The sequence below is a fragment of the Nuphar pumila genome, chromosome 13 (assembly GCF_984573655.1).
Source record: "Nuphar pumila chromosome 13, dmNupPumi1.hap1.1, whole genome shotgun sequence".
Classification (NCBI taxonomy): Eukaryota; Viridiplantae; Streptophyta; class Magnoliopsida; order Nymphaeales; family Nymphaeaceae; genus Nuphar; species Nuphar pumila.
This window is the reverse complement of record NC_143261.1, coordinates 59,287,095-59,296,681: the sequence shown is the minus strand read 5'-3', so window position 1 is coordinate 59,296,681 and position 9,587 is coordinate 59,287,095. Positions and strand designations below refer to the sequence as shown.

The 9,587-nt window shown below is 36.7% G+C and overlaps 1 long non-coding RNA gene across 1 annotated transcript; it reads left to right on the top strand.

Annotated features, from left to right (window-relative positions):
- Positions 1–1,096: 1,096 nt before the first annotated feature.
- On the top strand, positions 1,097–2,378 carry LOC149818491 (uncharacterized). Its single transcript, XR_016427413.1, has 2 exons — positions 1,097–1,194; positions 1,905–2,378. It is a non-coding gene; the product is annotated as an uncharacterized LOC149818491 (long non-coding RNA).
- Positions 2,379–9,587: the final 7,209 nt, after the last annotated feature.

Genomic DNA, 9,587 nt, shown 5'->3' with positions numbered 1-9,587 from the left:
ATAAACATATCCAGCATGTTACAAATATCAAATCTAACTTATAACATGAATTTAAATACGAATCTACATCATTTTTCATTAGAAAATAGGTTAAATCGCTTCTGCGAATTAAAATGGATATTATGAAAGCAAAATAGGGTTTTAAATATGAATATAACATAAATCGAACCATAGAAACACGATTTCATGTTTGATCGACCTATCCTAAATTCTAAACATGTTGAATAATGTAAAATCTTGTACCCTAATGTGAATAAAAATAAATAAAATACTGCACACGTGAATGAAGATCAAAATACAACAAAGCTCTCTCGAAAACACGAAAGAGATCAAAAATATCTTCCTTAACGCAAATGGTTGTTGTCTAAAGCCAAGGTACAAACCTTGTATCAGATCAAACACCTAAAAACAAAAGAAAAAATGAGTATGATGGGATATCAGATCAAACACCTAAAAAATGAGTTAATCTGAATGACTTTTGTTATCAGGAATGTCCTTATTTCTCTAACTTGTTTATTGAAATGTTTGAAAATAGTAACAGAGTTTATTGCTTTGCTAGTGCTGACGTTGGTTTTCAAAAATGATGTTTAACATCTATAAGACTTTAACAACACTTCTCAATTATTAATTGTGATATTTTTAATGACATTTATCTCATACTTCAAATGAGGTTTGCATATAATGTATATTATATATAATATATATTATATATAAAATATACATTATATTCTATGTTGTATATATAGTATTCTATGTTATATAACTTATATTAGTATTATTATATACGGGCTGAGCCAGGCAGGGCACGGGCTGCCCGGCCCAGCCCAATCTACTAGCATTTAGTCGGATTGCTTTTTAAAATCAGATCCAACTCCGAATCCGATTTCATGAAGGCCTTTGTTTGTAAATTTACAAGAAAACAGAGGCTATATGTGAAATGTCAGAAATGTGAGGCCCATGCCTGGAATAAGGGGTAAAATGTTGGCCTTAAATGGGATTTTCTCAAATAAATACGAAGGAGAGAGAGAGAGTACTCCAACATAAATACGACGACCAATTGAAAAAAACATCGTTCCCTTGTTTCCTGAGAGAGAGAGAGAGATGCAGATCTTTGTGAAGACCCTGACGGGGAAGACGATCACTTTGGAGGTCGAGGGTAGCGATACCATCGAAAACGTCAAGGCCAAGATTCAGGTGCTTTGGGGGCACAGGAGATCACGCCTCCCTCTCTTTTTTTTCTCTCTCTTCGTGCCCTTTCTTCCTTTTTTTTTTTCTTCTTTTCATTTTGTTGGGCGCTTTTGGTTTGTTGGTATTGCTTTTCCGAGGGATTTGTGTCAGGAGCAGGAGGAGAAACCGGTGCTCTGAGTATGAAATTTGGTTTTTCTTTTTCTTCTTTCTCATTTCGGACTACCGTTTTGCTGATTGGTAGTGACATACCCATCTATTGATTCTCTCTCTCTCTTGATGGAAGGGCTCATGTTTTTGGCTCTTAAATTTCGTTTTATTTTTTGTGGTCTTGCTTTTAGAACAGAAAAAGGGTTCACAAATCCATCTTTTAGCTCCCCTTTGAAGGAATGTGTTGGGTTTTTGGATTACAAACTTTGCATGGATTAAGAAGTTGAGGTTTGGGCCTTTGTGTGGTTCGGCTGGTTTTCTGAGTTTCATCTTTTCGGTCTGATTTTTGAGATGGAGATTTGGTTTATGACGAACTAATGAGTTCCTTTCTGTTGTTCTTTTTGTTTTTCAATGGATTCTTTTGGTCCTATTCCCTCTTTTCAATGTTCCTTGCATTGTTTTCTTCTATTGGTTTTGTGGGTGATAGTCTAAATAGAGAATATGGGTGTTATGTTTTCTTCTGGATAAAGAAGGCATTCCCCCTGATCAGCAGAGGCTAATATTTGCAGGGAAGCAGTTGGAAGATGGGAGGACTCTTTCAGATTACAACATCCAGAAGGAGTCCACCCTTCACTTGGTTTTGAGGCTTAGGGGTGGAACGATGATCAAGGTGAAGACACTTGCCGGGAAAGAAATAGAGATCGATATCGAGCCAACCGATACCATCGACAGGATCAAGGAGCGTGTGGAAGAGAAGGAAGGCATCCCGCCTGTACAACAGAGGTGTGGTCTCTGTGTTTTTCACTGATTGCCGATGGGTTTATCCGATCACTTAGTTTAGAAAGAATTGTGTTTTCTTGGTTGAGCATTTGCGTGTAAGTTTTTGTTTCTAGTGTCCCTCTGATTTATCGTCTTGTTATTTGGTTTCACATTGTTTAGCTGTTCTGGAATCTGAATTTCTCTTGTCAACCTTTAATTGGTTTGCTTGGTTATTTATATCTTAAATTTCTTCATTTGGTTTTCTATTCAGCTAATTTTCCTAACTGATGTTTCACTTTTTTTCTTCATCATCGCCATTACCGTTACTGTTATATGTTTCCTGCTTCTTCGATTGTCAAGCTGGGTAACTATCCCTAGTTGGGTTCAAACGTTGCACACCTTGGCTACTATAATGCAACTTTTAATAATCTAGCTATCAGTGTAATCAGTTGTTATCTGTGCATTTGATTGTCCCCTTGGATAGCTGTGCCCAGCTCCCTTCTTTTATAACTGGTTCATATGATCTGTTTCTCAGTTCTATCTATTTTTGTGTGCTAGTTGTAGTGATGGCATTTCATCTCATCCTCGCTGTAATATGTATGGTGTCTTTTGTAGGGGACACAATCGAGTTCTGTCCTGCTCGTACAAATACCTATCAGTGTACAGTGTATATGCTTTATTAAAGACGGATAATGTTAACTTTTCATCTAATTTTCTATTCATATTTTCTTTCTATAATTTGTCGTAGATGGCTTATTGGATTAGAAAGTTTTGGTGTTTGGGAAATTTTGACATTGACCTTCTTTCACTTTTATTTCTTGACATGTGCACATATTTTTGCAAAATAGGGTGAGATGTTGAGTTGCATGTTGTGTGTGTGTGTGTGTGTGCTCGCTTGTGCACATGTGTGTGGGTGTGTACATGTGTGTGTGTGTTGCGGGCATGTGTATGCATGGTTGACAAACCAAGAATCTCAGTCAAATCTCAGTTGACCTACAACTCATGACTTGGCAAGTCAACTCAGCTGACTCGGGAGTTTTTTCTTAATATATTTAAAAGTACAGTTTTTCATGAAATAAAACTATATATTTAAAATATTCAAAAAGTTATGAAAATGTAAAAAGAAGAAATATGATTAACATGAGAAATTAGAAGTCACATATCATGTCATTTTTAGTGGTTGTTTTGATAACCAAGTATATCTATGAGTACCAAATCAAGTACAAGTATGTCAATTAGATGCATGTGGAAAAAGTGTAGAATGCTGTAAAATAAAAAGGTATTGGATTTACAAATTTAATCACATGGGACATGGAGATATTCAATTAATTGCATCTACTGTTAGATTGCAGCGCATAGGGAGAAATCTGCCCATGTCAAAAATCACAACTTTTCGGTTGTAAAAGGACTTTTTCACCCTTCACACGTGAATTTCCTTTGATATGTGAACTTCCCTCTCAAATATCCAAATATGTGAATTTTCTCTTACACATTTGCGAATGTCCTTATGCTTTCACATTTGTGAATGTTCTGACCTTCACATGTGAATGTCCAAATGTCTTCCTACTTGTGCTCTTATGTGATTTATAGTAAAAAGAGTTTGTTGAAAAAAACTGACACTCCAAAAGCACGATGGGCATTTGGCAACACTTCAAAAGTATCACTAAAGCCTTTAGCAAAGCTTTTGCCTTTAGTGCCGCTTCAAAAGTACATATTTGGGAGAAAATCATAAAATAAAAGAACGCCGTTTGCATATTTTGGGATAAAATTCGCATATTTGGGAGGACATTTGCATAAAATTTGCTATCTCCCTGGTTATAATTTTGAACAGGGTGCCTAAGAGTGAAATTGGTCTGAACTTTTTAATCTCAATCTCCTAGGTTATTTAGGAAAGAGGACCAAGAGGGATTCACCCCCATCTCCCTGGCAAACATGAGTTTCTATAAAGATCGTTAAACACTGCCATAAAGTCTCTCTGGCATGCTGGCCAAGCCACCTTAAAAAATTCAACAAGGAATCCGTCCACCTACGGGGCCTTGTTGTTGAGGAGTTTTCATTTTGTTTGCTTGACTTCATCTACCAATAAACCCCTGTTCACGAAGTCTTGCACCCTCGAATCAAAACAACCCATGGGGGTCTCACTTATGTCAAGAGAGTCCTCACCCATATTGGAGGTAAAAAAAAGTCACTAACGTATTTTGTTGCCTCCCTTTAGATTTCATCATTCTCATAAAGATGCCCTCCAATTGACAAGGCCAAGTGAAGTTATTTCTTCTAGAGGAAGCGAAATAACTTAGTGTTTTTATCGCCACAACACATCTAATGTACTTTGGATCTTTGCTTCCATTTAATCTCCTGCCTTGCTCTTCATTCTGATATATCATCGATCAATAGCTTTTTCCTGTCATTTAATCCCTCCACCTCATGTGCATCACCCCGCCATGCTGCCATCTCCCTCTGCATTAAACACAGTTCCTCTATCTGCTTGAATCTCACAACCCCTTCTCCTTTGGATCACTCAATTAATCGAGTTCTTATGTGGTTTATTTTTTTGTGAATATAAGAACAGCCTAAGCGGCTACCTGCGGGTGGGCTCACCATCCTTCTATGCTTTCAACCAGCTTTGGGTCCCTCAACTACCATAGTTCAAACTTGAACCTTCGATTGCTCATCCATCTTACCTCCCATTCGAGCATTATTGACGTGTGATCCGAAATGGATATAGGTGCCGCCCCATGGTGGCTCGTCCATCACGGAGTCGCTCCCACCACCCCTACTCACAATGAACCTTTCAAATTTCTGCATGCAAGGGTCTCTTCTCCTGACTGACTAGGTATAAATGTTACACCAACCTTGTGAAAATGGATTTCAGAAAAGAGATCTCAAGCCTAGAGGCACGTTCTTAAGATCGCTATCTTTAGAACTTCAATCGCCCCACTCCGGGAAGACCGAAGATGCGAAAAGGGGTTTGATGCGACTGAGTTCCCAGGATACAACTAGGCTTGAACCTCCAGAGAGTCACTGCTTCGCAAGGACAGATGAACTCTACCACACTTGTACTCTGCAAGCCAAATCGAGAAGAAGGAAGAAGATTGTTTTTTTTTTTTTTGAGAGTCGTAAAATTCTTGTATATTCAAAAGACGAAATAGAAGATATTTATAGACTTTTAGAGAGGCCAAAACGTTTTGCGATAAATGAGATTAATGGCCATAAATCTGACGGTTTGAAAATAGGACGAAAAAGACCTGAACGATCACCCACCTTTGACTGTCAATCAAAGGCCTCCAAAACCGCCCAACAGTCACAATGCAACATTAACTCGATATGCATGCAACTTAAAGCTTTTCAAACGGCCAGATAACTCAAACCGAAAAATAAAACGGATATTTTTACCTCATAAGCACCTCGCACCGCTGCGAGCGTGCAAAGTGCAAAGTGCCACATTGCGCCTCAAGCGCCCTTGCGCACGTGCGTGTGCGCGAACAGCGCATCCGTTGCTGTACGATGCGCAGCAACGTCCGCAATCCACCTAAAGAATCAAGGCTTACCAAAGTAAAGAATAGATAACAAGCACTCTATTTAAACCTCTTGAAAAACTTTTCTCTCTTAGATATGGGACTAAACTTTTTCAAAACTCTTTTGGTAGTAATCATTAATATTTTAAAACTTTCCTAACAATCCCCCACTAGTTTTAAAATATATTTGGCTTGCATAGAAACTTATGTATTAGTGAGAGTGTCTGCATGACTTGAACCCCCACTATTTGAAAGAAAACCTAAATTAACCAAGGTGCTAAGTGGACTTACCTTGAACTTAGCTCCTTATATTGTTAACGGAGTTTTCAATCATACATAGGTTTCCAAAAGTACGATTATGTGGATTTCATGTTGACACATTTAGAGCCTTGTGCTTTCCTGGATTCATGAGTGCTCTAGAGAATTGCCAATTCTCATAAGAAACGGCTCACATTTCTACACTCATATAGGTGAGTTTGTCTAGGTGTACTGTAATACACACCTTAGCCTTAAGGCCTACAAACTCATTAAGAGCTATTAGCTCAACCCTCATATTAGTTACAGCTCATGAGCACACATCAATAATGGGCTTACATAAATATGCTCAATATCTGTCATTCACCAATTCGTTTCCCATTGAACCTATGCATGTGGGATCTCCAGCGCTCTAGGTTGGGTATCCTTAGGTGATGACTTAATTGGCTTAATTCCCATCCCCCTCGAAGTTTTATTGATGACATCTCTCGAAAGGCCTTTCGTAAATGGGTCTGCCAAGTTTTGACATGACTTCATATATTTCAATGAAATAATATTGTCATCAATCATTTGTTTTATAAAACTGTGTCTTAGACTAATATGTCTAGACTTCCCATTGTATTTCATATTACCTGCTTTACATATAGCTGATTGGCTATCACAGAACATTGAAATAGCAGGTATAGGCTTCTCACCTAGTGGAATATCCACTAGCATATTTTTAAGTCATTCAGCTTCTATTGTAGAATGAGTTATACAGGTCTGTTTCTTAGACCCCCATGCAACTGCTCCTCCTCCAAGGGTAAAAACCCAACCACTCGTAGACTTGGAATCTTCAAAGTCAGTATTCCAACTTGCATCACTATACCCTTCAATAACAGCAGGAAACTCGGTATAGTGAATTCCATAGTCTAAAATATGCTTTAGATATCTAAGAATCCTGTTCACTGTATTCCAGTGTTGATGACCAGGATTATTATTGTATCTACACACTTTACTCATTGCATAGGCAATGTCAGGCCTTGTGCAGTTCATTGCATACATAAGGTTACCTACAACACTGGCATATTTTAGTTGTTTAACACTAGCACCATCATTAGGAGTCAATTTCATATTTGGATCATATGGGGTGCATGCTGGTGAACTATTAAGATATCCATACTTTGTAAGAGTTTTCTCAATATAATGTGATTGACATAATACAATGTCATTTTTATTTCTTATAATTTTGATTCCTAAAATAACATCTGCAACACCCAAGTCTTTCATACAAAACAAGGAAGATAAAAATCTTTTTGTTTGATTTATGCATTCACTATTGTTACCCAAAATAAGCATATCATCAACATATAAACAAATAATAATAATTAAGCTACTATCTACTTTACTATAGACACATTTATCCGCATCATGAATTTTAAAACCATTATGCACCAGAGAACTATCAAATTTTTCATGCCATTGCTTAGGGGCTTGCTTTAATCCATATAAGGATTTCTCAAGTTTGCAAACTTTGCGCTCTTGCCCTAGCACTACAAAACCTTCAGGTTGCTCCATATATATCTCTTCATCTAATTCTCCATTCAAAAAGGCCGTTTTCACGTCCATTTGATGAATTTGAAGCTTATATATGGCAGCCATGGCAATCAGAATTCTAATAGTAGATATTCTGGTTACAGGAGCAAAAGTATCAAAATAATCAATACATTCTTTTTGTTTAAAACCTTTTGCAACCAAACGTGCTTTAAATTTATCGATTGTACCATCAGCTTTTAATTTCTTTTTGAAAATCCATTTGCAGCCAATAGTTTTGCAACCAACAGGTAAATCCACTAATTTCCATACATTATTAGACATAATTGATTCTATTCCATCATTAATAGCTTCTCTCCAAAAGGCAGCATCTTGAGAAGACATAGCCTCTTGAAAAGGCATAGGATCATTCTCAATTAGAAATGTATAAAAGTCAGAACCAAAATTAGTTGGTTTTCTAATGTGTTTACTGAGTCTAACTTCAGTTTCTGGTTCATCAACACAATCATTAGAATATTCAATCATGTCATTTACAGGAAGTTCATCTACTATAATCCGGCTGCCATCAAGAAGAGAATCAAATGCATTTTTATGTTCTATGAAAGATGCATCTCTAGATTCTACAATAACATCATTAACAATGTCCAAAAATCTATATGCTTTACTATGTTTAGCATACCCAACAAATGCACATTTAAATGCTTTAGGTCCAACCTTCTTCCTTTTATTTTCTGGAATTTTAACATATGCTAAACAACCCCAAACACGAAAATAACTAAGATTAGGTTTCTTACCAAAACACAATTCATAAGGTGATTTATCAGATTTGGAATAAGGAACTCGATTAAGAATATAACAAGCAGAAAGTATAGTCTCTCCCCATAAGTTGGAATGCAAACCCGTATTAAGCAGCATAGCATTCATCATTTCTACAAGTGTTCTGTTTTTCCTTTCTGCTACTCCATTTTGTTCAGGAGTTCTAGGAGCTGACGTTTGATGGATAATACCATTATCTTCACAGAATTTATCAAATTCTCCACCTAAGTATTCACCTCCTCTATTTGTTCTTAAATGTACAATATTTGTTTTAAACCTATTTTGTATTTCAGCTAGATAAAGAAGAAATTTGGAAAATGCTTCAGATTTATGTTTCAACAAATAAACATAACAAAATTTTGAGTAATCATCTATAAAGGTAATAAAGTACCTATTGCCACCACGACTCAAAACATTATACATCGTACACACATCAGAATGCACTAATTCAAGCAATTTATAATTCTTTTCTACACTAGAAAACGGGAGTCTAGTTAGCTTAGTTTGAATGCATGTCTCACACTTATGTTTATGTTATATTCTCACATGACACGGAAGAAGACCAAAGTTATTCATATTATGAATGCAACGAGAATTTATATGTCCTAATCGTGAATGCCAAAGAAAATAGGAGTCAACCATATAAACAGAAGTAGTAGCTTCATTTATGCTCATCTTGAACATACCACCAGTGGCAAACCCTTTTCCTACAAAGATTTTTCCTTTGGTCACAGTTACAATCCCAGACTCAATAACAATCTTAAAACCATTTCGTGATAGATCTGCAGAGATTAAATTTTTTCGAACTTCTGGAGCATAGTGGACATTCTCAAGTGTTAGGACTTTCCCGAAGGTGAACTTAATTTCCACACTCCCTTTTCCCAGCACTTTAGTTGAGGAAGAGTTTCCCATAAAGAGATTGCATCCTTCCCCCACTACTTCATACGACTTGAACAAGTTCCTGTCGTTTGCCACATGAACAATGCTTCCAGTATCCAGGTACCAGTCTTTATTTGCAGCCACCATAAAGGTTTCAGAGATTACAGCAACAAGCCTCTCCTCTGACTCATTTGGCTTAGGACCAGTTCTCTTCCGTTCTCTGCATTATCTAGCAAAATGGCCAAACTTGCCACAAACATAACAACTAATTTTCTTTTTATCAGTTGGCTTTTTCCCTTTCACAAAATTCTTTTTGATTTTCTGGGTTTTCATGATTTTGCCACCCTTGTTACTAACAAAATTCACTTTAGGATAACCTTCTTTAGGACTCGAATTCTTTTTGTCACGAAGACGAGTCTCTTCCTCAATTCGGATGTCCTTAAGAAGGCCATCTAAAGTAATTTTCTCATTTTTATGTTTTAGGTGATTCTTATA